Source organism: Rhinolophus hipposideros, assembly GCF_964194185.1.
Source record: "Rhinolophus hipposideros genome assembly, chromosome: X".
Classification (NCBI taxonomy): Eukaryota; Metazoa; Chordata; class Mammalia; order Chiroptera; family Rhinolophidae; genus Rhinolophus; species Rhinolophus hipposideros.
In genome coordinates this window covers 58,365,692-58,379,990 of record NC_138046.1, presented here as the reverse complement: position 1 = coordinate 58,379,990, position 14,299 = coordinate 58,365,692, and positions in this window count along the sequence as shown.

The window sequence follows — 14,299 nt, the reverse complement described above, 5'->3', positions numbered from 1 at the left end:
TCATGGCAATTACTGATTTATTACTTCTCTTCCTAGACATCTACAGGAGTACTTTCTGCAACAGGTTGATAGGAAGATTTCTTTCTTTTGTTTTTCAGTACTTGTTAGTGGAATGTTTTATTTTCTCTCTGACTGTAGTTTTTTGTTTTTTGTTTTTTGTATTTTTCTGTCTCACACGGTAGTGCCATGTTTTCTCTGCACTATTCCATCTTCTCACACAATGGGGGGATTCCCTGGGAGATGGGCTTCTCCTCTGTTAATTGTTTGCCTGTGTGACAGGGCGCAGTGTCCGTGTGAGTATGCGGAGAGCTTTTGAAGTTCCAAAGCTCTTCCTGCACCAGATTCAGAGCTCGTATGTTTCAGCAGTTCTGTTTACTGCTGCAGGGATCCTCCGAGATAGTTGGGAAGGGGGGGGGGTTGAGTTGTGAGAGGTGTTGCAGAGCAGTGGTGGAGACCACCACCACAGCCAGACTTGCTTCCACAGCTCCTTCCCCTTTTCTGGAACTACTTGGGCTGCGAATCTGTGTCTGTGGTCCATAGTTCTCAGAAAAGAAAATATTATTTTCTTTTGATCTGACACTGCTACAGTTCTGCTTCTAGCACCAGGCAGGTGGGGGCAGGGTGAGATCTGGCAGGGTAGGGAGTCGGCGGCTAGTCTCAGTGCTTAAGTCTTCCGTTCTCTGCTCGGCAGTGAGGGCTTAAACCACTGTTTTCAGCCTTCTTCCCTCAGTCTTTTCTCTGAGGTCTTTGCTGTTAGCGTTGGGTTCAGCTGTGTTATATGCTGTCCCCTCTGCTCTGTGGGCCATAAGTGAAGCCCTAACAGTCCGGTTTCTTCCCTGTTCCGCAACTGCGGTAGTTCCTGGATGCAGCTAGCTCAGAGCATTGAACTAGGTCTGTGTCCTGCGCCCCCGCGGCTCCATCTCAGCACTTCTCCCTTCCTACTTCCCCCGCTGGCAGGATTCACCCACCTTTAGGTAAATTCAGTTGTGGGCCTCTTCTTCTTATCTGTCTACTGTGCAGGGAGTCCTTTGTGGAGTTATTGTTGTTCGATTAGTTTTAAATTCCAGGATAGTTTTGCTCCTCCATTTTGTTGACATCCAAGAAATGTCATGTCAAATGTCAAATACAGTCTAAACAGCTAACCTTTGAATTTGGCTTAATGTTCGTCATTTAATTTGTACCCTGAATGTAAACACTACCTATTAATATGCAGTTGTCTTCTTGGTATTTCCATTTGAAAGTCTCAGTTGATTTTCAAATTTAAAATATCTAAATTAAGCAACACAAATGTCCACTGATGAATGAACAGATAAACAAAATGTGGTATATACTACAATGGAAATTTATCCAGCCTTAAGAAAGAGAGAAATCCAACCATATGCTGCAATATATGTGAATCTCGAGGAAATGATCGAGACACCAAAAAGCAAATACTGTATTATTCCACTCCTATGAAGTATCTGAAGTAATCAAATTCATAGAGAGAGAATGTAGAATGGTGGTTACCGGGGGCTAGGTGGAGAGGGAAATAGAGAGTTGTTTTTAAATGGATATGGTTTTAATTTTTTAAGATGAAAAGTTCTGGAGATTTGTTGCGCTAAATTGTGAATATACTGAATACTATTGAACTATACCTTTAAAAATGCATAAGGTTGTCAATTCTATAAGTTTTTCTCACAAACTAAATGTATATGTATATATACCTAAAATTAATATGATATATTATAATTATGTACATGAAATATATGAAATAAAATGTGTATTATTCACCCCACATCCACTTTTTCTTAAGTCTTCTCCGACTCTACAGCGTGATCCAGGTGAACAAGCCAAACACTTGTGATAAATATTAAAGGATAAAATCTACCCTTCACATCCCACAATGAATCCATCGCCATTTCCTGCTAATTCTACCTCTAAAATATTTATTCCATATGTCCACTTACTTTGAATTCCATTGTCCCGTACTTGATGCAAACCACTATCATTTCTTATGTAGAGTCCTAATCTGTTTCCTAACACTCACTTTTACTGCCCTCCAATACAGTATTTTCACAGCATGCAATATCTTTAAAATTGCAGTACATTGAAGTATGTCATGTTACTGATTAAAATTCTTCAATGGCTTCCAATAAGATAAAGTTTATAATCCTTCACATGGTCTTCAGGGCTGTAAACCAGCCTCATCAATCTTGACATTGTTGCCAGAGTGGTCTCCTTTCATTTTCTCCAATTTTTTTTTTTTTTTTTTTTTTTGTACCTCAAGGATTTCATGCATGGTGTTTCCTCTGCACTAATCTCCTCTGGGGGGGAAAAAAAGTCCTATTCACCTTTCTGATCTAACCTTAAATGTAATTTTTTCAGAGCGGATTCATGTTACTACTAAACAATATTTTTTAAAAAAAATATGCATAGGGTAAAGTGCACATAAGTTAAGTGTAGAGTTCAATGAATTTTTCGAACCTTCGGAACACATATCACCAACACTTGGATCAAAAAATATAAGGCCCCTTATGTGATTTTCTAGGCACAAACCCTATCCTTAACAGTATAGATCAGTTTTGCTTATATTTGAATAGTATATAAAGAGAATAATAATGTATACACTCTACTATATGAATAAATCAAAATCCATTCTACTTTAGATAGACATTTGAGTTTTTCCCAGATTTGCCTATCATGAATAATGCTGCTATGCACATTTATAACATTGCTGTGCGTGTGTTTTTGTGACCAAATGTACAAATTTCTGTTGTATATTTGCTGAGGAGTGAAATTGCTAGGCCATAGAATATGCTCGCATTCATCTTTAGTAATATTGCCAAACAATTTTCTTAAGTGTTTGTATCAATTCACACTCCCACAAGTATAACATGTGGATAACAATTTTTCCACATTCTCACCAACACTTGATATTTACTGTTGTTTTCATTTTAGCAATTCTGGTATGTACGTAGTTAAATTTTGCATTTTCCTGATGACTTGTGAAATTGAGTACATTTTTATATTTGTATGGGTTATAAGAATGTACTTTTTTAAAAGGGTCTGTTAAGGTCTTTTGCCCATATTTCTTTAGGTGTTTTGCTTTTTCCTTTTGAAATTTTCTGTGTTTTCTTACAGATTTTGAATAATTGCTTATGTATTCTGAACATGAACTCTGTATTGGTACTTGTGTTAAAAATACTATCTCAAACTATACAACTTGCATTTTCACTCTTGTCACAGTGACTTTTGATAAACAACAAAATTTTAATTTAAATATAGTCCAATTTATTATTTCTCCCTTTATCAGTGAGCACATTTTGTGTCCTTTAAACAAATCATTCTCTAACTCCAATGTATGTTGATTCTCATAATTTTTTAAAAGCTTAATTATTTTTAGCTTTACACATACGTTTGTAATCCATCTGGAATTTAATGTTGTATATGACATAAGGTAGTATTAAGATTCTTCTTTTTTTTTTTTCAAAACGGATATTCAATTGACTCAGCACAATTTATTGAGAAAACAACTTCCTCCCATACCACAGCATTGTTATTTTTGTCATCAATGGATTGATTGTTATGTGTGTGAATCTATTCCTGGATTTCATATTTGGGCTTTTTAGTCTTTTTCTATGTACTTGTACCAATACAATGCACCCTAAATCCTCTATTTTTAAAAATAGATCTTAATGTTTATATCCTCCAACTTTTTATTTCTTTTTTAATTTAAATAATATGGAACACTTCACGAATTTGCGTGTCATCCTCTTACGCAGGGGGCATGCTAATCTTCTGTGTATCCTTGCAATTTTAGTATATGTGCTACCGAAGCAAAAACAACTTTTTATTTCTTCGTCAAGATTTCCTTGACTATCCTTGGCTTTTTTGCATTTCCTTCCAAAAAACCCTGCAATTTTCCACAATAAAACATGGTGGCATGCTTCTTAAATTTTTTTCATTAAGTATGATGTGGGGTTTTGCAGACAATCTTTATCAGATGAAAGATACTTCCTTTCTTCCTAAGTACATTTTTTTGTTCTTACCATGAATGTTTGTTTTTTAAAATTATTTTTCTGCATTTATCAAGATAAACATGATTTTCTACTTTTTAAAAAGTGTATTGAATTGTATTGGTTGTTGTTAAATCACCCTGGAATTATTTGGATAAACTCAATTTGTCATGCATTATATCACAGGATTCGATTTGCTAATACATTGTTTAAAATATTTGCATCCATATCCACGAGAGAGAAATTTTCTAAAATTTCCTATCTCCTCAGGTTTTGGGGTCAAAGTCATACTGCTCCATAAAAAAAGTGAGAAGTGTTCTCTTTTTTCCTGTTATTTGGACAATTTGGTGAAAATTTGCTGTAATTTTTTAAATTAGTTTCAGGTGTACAAAACAATGTAATAGTTAAACATTTATCATTTATATCGCTCACACAATAATCCCCCTCCCTCCATCTACTATCCCTCTGACATTGCATACAACCATTACGTTTCCACTGTCTCTATTCCTAATGCTGTACTCCACTTCTTGTAACCATATATATATATATATATATATATATATATATATATATATATATATATATATTATATAAAATAGTAGTTGATAATCATTATTGTTCATCTTCAGCTTCAGGTGTACAGTGCAGTGATCAGGCATGTACATCATCCCTGAGGAGACAAGTGTCCATCAGATACCCCACAGAATCTTTACATTATTGATTACATTCCCCAAATTGACTTTCGTATCCCTGTGGTAATCTGCTGGTTACCAATTGTGCTTTCTAATCCCCTCACCTTCCCCCTTATCCCAACCCCATCTAGCAACCCTTAGTTTTTCCTCTATGTCTCTGAGACTGTTTCTTATTGGTTAATTCATTTATTCTTTTGTTTAAATTCCACATTTAAGTGTGATCATATGGTATTTTTCTTTCTGTGTCTGACTTATTTCACTTAACATAATGTTCTCTCGGTCCATCCATATTGTTGCAGATGATAAGATTTCATTGTTCTTTATGGCTGAGTAATACTATGTTGTATAAATGTACCACCGTTTCTTAATTCAGTCACCTACCTATGGGCACATGATTTTTTTTACTAAAAAGTCTGTAAAAACTCACTATTGAAGCCATTTGAAGCTCCTGTGTTTTGTTTGTTTGTTTGTTTGCTTTTTGTGTGTGTGTTTTTTAAGGGAAAGATCTTTGTAGCAGAGTCAGTTCATTAAATAGACATAGATAGAAGTACTCAGATTTTCTGTTTCCAATAAATTAGTGAATTGTTTTTTTAAAGGAGCTTACTCATTTAATCAAATTTGTCAACATCATTTGTATAAAATTTTTCATGATGTCTTATCATTTTCATATTTGTACAATTTACAGCTATGTATCCTTTTTCTTTTCTGAAATTTTTCCCCTCTCTTTATTTATCTTGGCAGAATGTCATCAATTTTATAAATAGTATACAGAAACTATTGCTTTATTCATGATGTAGAAGAAAAAAATAAATATTATATAGTAGATAGTTTTCTCTCCCTCATGAGTTCATAGGTTGGTTCTATTTCAGTCTGTGTGTCCACGAGGCTCGCCCAGTGTAAAATTAGAAATGCTTTTGTTCCATGTTTCTCATCATTTTCTATAAACTAGCAAACACTCTAGGCATGTTCCACTTGTGTTAGATTACAAAAGTGCAAGTGAGAGAACATAAAACTGCAATATTTTCTTAACACTTAGATGTGGAACAGACATTATGTTATTTCCACCCATATTCTCTTGTCCAAAGTAAGTAATAATGCCAAGCACAAATTCCCATAGTGGGGAAGTAATCTTTACCCACAGTGGAAGGAACTGTAAAATCACAATGCAAAAGATTGTGGATGCATAATTCTATTAAGTGAGAGGGAGAAGAGTTGTCATTAACAATACAATTTATCACATTATTCTTGTCAATGAATTAAATTTTGGCTTTGAGTGTTTTCTACATTAAACATTTTAATTTTATTTTGTAGATTTGTTCTATATTTAGTAATGCTCTCTAATTTTTTATGGGATTGATTTGTTATTATTTTGTTATATTCCTGTGGTACAAAATTAGATTATTTGCTTTTCAGCCTATTGTATCAAACATGTGAATGGAAGAACATGAATTTCTTTCAAAATGATTTTTTAGCTATGTCCCATAACTTTTGACATGCTGTATCATTATTATTATTCAGTCCAAAATATTTTCTAATTTCTCTAGAAGTTCTTAATTGGCCTATATTTGTTTGCTCCCTTGAGGGGAGCATATCACTCAATTTCCAACCATTTGGTACTTTTCTAATTATTTTTTATTATTATCAATATCCAGCCTAATGCCACTGGGTCAGAGAACACATTTCAAATAATTTTAATTATAAAATGTGCTTTATGATCTAGCATGTAGTCATCTTTTTAATGTTCCATGTATACTTAAAAATGTGGATTCTGAAATTATTAGGTCCTGTATTCTGTGTATTATTTTGCAACAAGTGAATATGCTCTATTGTGACTCTTTAATATGTTTATTTATGAACTATATTTGGAAGAATTTTGTAATGGTTGCTTTAGGATTCACAATATACATCTTACCAGAATATATTTCCAACTTACACTATCTTATTTCAGTGAGATATAAAACCTTACTCATATTTACTACATTCCCTCTCTGACTCTTGTTATATGCTATTATTTTATGCATATTATGTCAATATGTGTTACAAACCAAACAATATATTTTTATAATTATTACTTTATATAATTTTGTGTTTTACATAACCTGAGAGAATAAAGGAGGGCAAGTACATATTTATAGAGCTCTCTATTTTAACCTTTCTATTTACCATTTCTTTTCATTTCTTCCTGTGGATTTGATTTATTTTCTGGCAATATCACATTCCTCCAGTACAACTTTGTTCTCAACCCATTTTGTTTGTGATGTTATATTCAAATACATTACATTATTTGTGTTATAGACATGACAATACAATTGTATACATACAATGTTCTCGGTAATCTTTTAAAATTAGTTAAGAGAAGAAATGACAAAATATGTGATTACACTGTCTTTTATAATTACATACATGAATACATGTTCCAGTGAGCTTTATTTTTGTTTATGGACTTGAAAATACTTTCTAATGTCTCTTAATTCAGCCTGAAGAACTTCTTTTAGTGCTTCTTATAGTGTTATTCCAACATGTTTTCAATTTTTGTTCTTCTGAGAATGTCTTAAATGCACATTCAAATTTTAAAGATAGTTTTTGGTGGATAGATAATATATTATAGAATTGTATACTTGAAACCTGTATAATTTTATTAACCAATGTCACCCCAATAAATTTAATAAAATCAAATAAGAAAAATCACAAACTTTCTGATAAACATTTGTTGTAGGATTTTTAAAAAGTGATTCTTTGTTGACAGTTTTTCTTTTGTCACTTTGAATATGTCATTCTACTGCCTTCTAAATTCCAGCGTTTTTGATGATAAGTCATCTGCAAATTTTATTAGAGTTGCCTTGTGCTTGATGAATTGTTTTACCTCTTACTGCTTTCAAGAATTTCTATTTTTCTTTTCTTTCAGTATTTGACTTTGCAGTGTCTGATTGTGGATCCCTTTATATTTATTTTACTTTAAGTTTTTTGGGTTCTTGGAATGTACAGAATAATGTTTTTCATTAAATGTGGAGAGTTTTAAGTCTTTATTCTTTAAAATGTATTTTCTGATCCTTTCTGTCTTTCCTCTTCTCTCTTTTTGGTATTCCCATTTTATGTATATATATGGCTTCACTTAATGGTGCCCCACATTTCTCTGAAATTCTATTCATTCATCTTCATGTTTACCTCTTCTTCAGATAGCATAATCTCTACTGATGTATATTCAAGTTGGCCCACAGTTCTGCCAGCTCAACTGTACTATTGATCTTCTCTGCTGACTTTTCTATATTGAATATCATACATTTTAACTCCAGAATTGCCATTTGACTCCTTTTCATAATTTCTATAACTTTATTGGTATTCTTTATTTGATGAGACATTATCATCATGCATTCCTTTAATTGTTTCAGCATGGTTTCCTTTAAATTTTGATCACTGTAGTTTCCTGAACATCTTTTTCTGTCTAGTCTAACATTTGCATTCCTCAAAGACAATTTCTATTGCCTACTGTTTCTGCTATGTATGGGTCACACTTTCCTGTTTATTTTCGTGTCTCATAATATTTTGTCAGAAACTAGAAATTTTAGAAAATATGTTGTAGCCACCTCGGATACTAATTCTCTGTACTGCCCATCCAGATATTCTTTGTGTTCTTCTTTGTTTAATTAACGTATTTATTTAACAACTAGTCTGGACTAGTTCAGTGAAGTCCATTTATCCCACCCATAGTGTGCAGTCTCTGATGTTGTTCCATAGAGGCCATACTCTTCTGCATTTATGCAATATCTTCGAACACCAGAAATGACTCTGGTTTTAGATGAGCTTGTTTTGACTATTTTATCCCTGACTTCCTGATTAAACTTGAGATGCATCTGCAATGTTGATATCTTACCTACTTTTAACTTTATCAAATTGATAGCTCTATAGTTTTCCTCCTTTTGAATTTATGTTTTGGAGCATATTTGATCCACAGTCTGATCCCGCTGAAGTTGGATGCTTTGACAGGGGCAAAGTGTTATCAGTCTTTGAGGTTTGCTCTGATCTTACCCTGGATAGAAATTCTGAACTAGAGGAGGTGGAATAGAGAATTCATTCTTCATGGCTGCCTCACCCAGATCCTCCTTTTGTAGCAGGATCTCTCTCTCTCTCTCTCTCTCTCTCTCTCTCTCTCTCTCTCTCTCTCTCTCTCTCTCTCCCCCCCCTCTCTCTCTCTCTCTCTCTCACCCCCCCGTGTGTGTGTGTGTGTGTGTGTGTGTGTGTGTGTGTGTGTGAGAGAGAGAGCAAGAGAGAGAGAGAGAGAGAGAGAGAGAGAGAGAGAGAGAGAGAACTGGTGCCCCTTGGTTGCTGCTGCTGTCTTTTATAGATCTTCTTCAGCCCTAAGCCAGGAATCATGGGTCTGCCAATGCTCACCAGCTTCTGAGCCTACCAGGAATATGTCTTCAATTTCAGTTAGCTGAAAATATGGGATTTACCTTCAGCTGGGAAGTCGACTGGAGTAGTTTTTCCACAACATAAGCAGGAAAATGGGGCCGCATTCTAGATCCTCATTACATAGGAGGAGTTGGGAATGGGGAGGCAAGTACCAATCAGCTACTACTACTTGCTCAGTATAGGCATTCTGCAGCACAGAAATCTCGAAAATGGGTTTTGCTGATGTTCACCAGCTAACATAACCATATGGAATAACCCTGAATGACTCTTCAGCCTCTTAGCATGGCTTATCCAGCATAATATGACTATAGGTACTGGAGGTGTGTATATGATAAGGGCTATAGAAAATGCTTTAAGTGCAATGCCATATCTTTGTAAACATGCTCTTCCTCTAGTGCAAATGAATCATACAAAGAATAGTTTTGGGGACTTTTCAAAAGTCTATAATTTGTAAATGAGCATGTGTATGTGTATGTGTTTTAAACTCCCTTAGATAAAATGAAAATTTTAAATATCCTCGCTTTCAATCATCCTTGCTAGTCAAAATGCTCATTGCAACAAATAACTAAATATTGACAATGTGGCTATAATTATTCTTCAAAAGTTAAGTGTTTCAATATGAATATATGTAAAACATTACACTTTTCAGAACACTGGGGTAATTTAGTCAATATTTTCTTCAGTGTACTCAATAATTCTTTAGTGGATGAAAGCAACAGAGTGTGTCCCCGGTGTACTTTCTGTACATTCAAGGAACAGTATACCCACAGGAACCCCTGGGTAATACTTGAATAAGGTGCCAGCAGAAATGTACAATATTTCAAGCTAAAGAAAATTAATTCCAAAGAATTTCCCTACTTCAACCCAAATCTCAATGATGTCAGCATCTACTTCATATATGAAACAATACATGTGCCTAGAATTGGTGTTACTATTGCGAATTATATATTTCCCATTAGAAATGTTAATAAAACCCAGTTTGTGTAAGAAAATAAATTTTAATTCTAAGTTTGATATATGTGTTCCTCTCTCTACCTTTAAGAAACCTAATGGGACTGAGGAGATTTTTTTAAATTTATAAAATTAAGATTCTTCTCCAATTTACATGGTTGAGAATATATGTGAACTTACATTTCCTTTTCATTGTTGAAGGACATATGTATAAAAAAAGTTTGTTTCTTCTTTTACCTACTTAAAATCTGGCCACCTCAGTTGGCCTCAGCAAAATACAAATGGCAGACCAGAGAAGAGTAAGTATAGACATTCATTTGTACAGTTGAAAGCTACTTTAGTCATAAAAAAGGAATCAAAAATAGATTCTCAAATTCAGGCAACCATGGAAGTTTTCATCAACGAATGGAAAAGTTCAATGGAAGTTACATTCGGTGACCTGTGTGTGTGTGTGTGTGTGTGTGTGTGTGCGTGCATGTGTGTGTGTGTGTGTGTGTGGTTAATGACCAAATTGATTCCATTTACTTCTTTTGCTATACCACTGGTATGTTGATATTCATTTGTTATTTTAGGTTTATCATGAGGAAAAAAAATTCTAAGGGCAAGTTTAATAAACTGGAACTCAGATTTGTTCTTCATTTTAAGCCACTGACGAAATTATGTGTTAAGCAAATTACGTGTTTTGCCATGTATAATGCACTCTCATGTATAATGTGCAATGATGTTTTTGGCCCAAACTTTCAGGGGAAAAAATCTTTTGTTTTATTTTTTTAATTCAGATTTTTAATTGTTTACATGTAGGTACTGGTTTTTTAGCATTTAGTTTTTAACATTTTATGGTATGAGAAATTTTATGTAACAAATAATTACAAAACACAAAAACAGATATAATGTACAAGAAATTTTTGTACTGGTAATAAATTTACGATATTTACACATCATAGAAGGCCAAGAACTCTTTGTCCTTGCAAGTTTGTTGTAAGTTCAACAAAACCAATGATCCCATTCCAGGGTATTATTTTGCATATGGATACCGTTATTAATTTCTAGAGTTATACTTTTAACTCATAAGCATAAGCAAAATAATTAAAAACATTTATATACCGGGGGGCAAAAAAAATATATACATGACTTGTATTCATCTTTTGTTATTGTTATATGTTGAGTTTTACAATTTTAATACAGTTTTTCCCCTTTTTTAAAATTAAAGTTTATTGGGGTGACAATTGTTAGTAAAGTTACATAGATTTCAGGTGTGCAATTCTGTAACACATCATCTATATCTCACATTGTGTGTTCACCACCCAAAATCAGTTCTCTTTCCATCACCATATATTTGATCCCTTTTTACCCTCATCCACCACTCCTTTTTCCCCTTACCCTCTGGTAACCATTAAACTATTGTCTGGGTCAATGAGTTTTTGTTTCTTCATTTGTTTGTCTTGTTCCTTTGTTGTTTTCAGTTTTATATCCCACATATCAGTGAAATCAAATTTTTCTCGACTTTTTCTGTCTGACTTATTTCACTTAGCATAATAATCTCAAGATCCATCTGTATTGTCGCAAATGGTACTGTTTCATCATTCTTATGGCAGAAGAGCATTTCATTGTATATATATATATATATACCACAACTTCTTTATCCAACCATCTATCAAAGGACACTTTGGTTGTTTCCATGTCTTGGCCACCATAAATAAAGCTGCAAGTTTTTTCCTTTCTTAAAATGTTTGTACATTTTTTGGTACCCTCTGTAGATACAGAATTAGTACTACCCATGTATAAAGCACACCCTTATTTTTCCCTCACAAATTTGGGCAAAAAAGAAAGTATGCATGGCAAAATACGGTAAGTGGAAATCATACAAACATTTTAAGTGGTTCATTTTCAATGTCATATCATTTCTCATATGTTAATTTTCTATGTCATAAGTACTCATTGAACTCTTATTGGAAGCATGGGGCTCCTTAGTTCCCTTGGTGGAGTAGTATTAGTGAAGCTGAATGGGGGCTGACCTTCCATCTCTCACCCAGTGGAAGCAGGTGGTGCTAGATTTTCCTGCCAGAGTACTGGCAATGGAGTTAAGCATCAATGTGAACATCCACTCTCACTTGTCACCAAAAAGAGTTAACAAGGTAATGTGAGGCAGAGCTATTATCCAAGCTGCTTTATTTTCACCCCAGCCTTAGTAGGCCTCATTGAGGAACTATGCCTAGGCGGCCACCTGGTGTCAATGAGACTGAATAAAGTGGCATGAATTGGAGCTAGTCAGCTCTCCACTTTACTTGTGGTGTCAGCAGGGCTTGGGGATCAGGGGTTGGGAGCTGTTGGGCGTGGGGAGCTAAACATCCACAGTCCTTTGGCAACAGTGACACTGAAAGAGGAGTTGTGATTCGGGGCTTGTTGGCACTCTATTCCCCACCAGTGTCAGCAGGACCCAATGGGGAGCTGAACCTGTACCATCATTCACTATCAGTGACACAGACCAAGTTAATGTTAGGTCAAAATAGTCAGCCCTCTGCTTGCCCATCACCTTTCAATGAGGTCCACTAGGGAGCTGAGCATCTTTCCCCACCTGGCATCAATGAGGTGGAATTTGATGATGGGAGATGAGGCAAGTTGGCATTAAATTCATTCTTTTCCCCACTATTGTCACCAGGGTTAAGTAAGGAACTCAGCTTTCTTACCCACCCACCATATAGCAACAAAGCCGTAGAGTAAACCTCCCACTCCCTGGTGTCAGTGGAACCAAGCAAGTAGCTGATCTTACACCTTTCTCACTCAGAAGCAATGAGGAAGTGTGAGGTAATGCTCTAATTTATTTTAATTTTAATTATATTTACTAGGGTACACTGGTTTATAACATTATATAAGTTTCAAGTGTACAACTTCATAATATACAACATCTGTATACTCATTTTATTGTGTTTGGACAAAGACAATGTGGTACATAGGTACAATGGAATACTACTTGGCCATAAATAAGGTGAAATATTGCCAATTGTGACAACATGGGCGGATCCTGAGAGTATCATACTAAGTAAATAATGCCCTAATTTCACTGGAAATGTGTCAGGAGTGCTGAGGGGAGAAACTTACCTTTCACACAGCCCCTATCAGTCTTCAATGAAGCATTGTGAACCCGCATTTTACTTTTCCTGGTGTGTGTCAGCAGGGCCCAGAGGGAAGTTGAACACACACGCGTGCGCACACACACACGCACACACACACACACACACACACACTTGCCCTTGTACTGTACCTGAACAAGAGATTAAATATGACCACTGTCACTTAATATAATACCCAAAAATATCTAGAATACAATTATAATCACTTGTTACACCAAGAACCAGATATATTACAATATGAATGAGAAAACAAAACAAACAACAAAAAAAAACAAACAACTGATGCCAACACTGAGGTAAATCAAAATTTGGATTTATCTGACAATGATTTTTAAATAATCATCATGAAAATTCTTCAGCAAACAGTTGTAAATTCTCTTGAAACAAATGAAAAAATAGAAAATATCAGCAAAGAAATATGTTATAAAACTGATCCACTTTTAGTTCCAGAACAAGACGGAGTAGACCACTTTACCCCACTGTCTTTTTTATTTTTTTGTTTTTATTTTTATTTTTTTCAGGGTATAATCAAACTTTATTTAATGTTATGAGGTACAAACATATGCTAAAAATTGTACTTTAAATTTGACATTGAAAACATATAATTTGGAAACAGAAATAATTATTCAAAGTTTCATAATTTATTATGCCTCAAATTTGAAATCTGAAATCTAACATTCCTTTCTGATGGCCCAAGGTGTCAATCAATGTCAGGTTGTGAATCTTGCGTAGCAACGTGCAGCAGAGAATTCATCTTTGAATCCTTTAACTGGGAGCAATACCTACTGTCTTTTTTAAACACCTGTAATTTCAGTAAATATCCTGAAAATAATTCAACAATTATAAAAATAACTATGAATGGTATGAAGAAGTTTGAGTGGCTAGGGTCCTCAAGAGATGAATAACAACAATGCAGTGAATTCCCTGTGTTCTATTTTTTAATCTCCCATACATGCTGTACTGGGCAACAGAGAGACCTGCAACTGACAACCACAATGCATAGACAGATGAACAGAAAAATAGAAAAGGAAAGAAAAAAAAAGTCCTGATCTTGTTGGGAAAGCCACTGGGAAAGGGAAAGCCCAAGGGGAACTTGGGAGGCAGAGTCATACCCAATAGC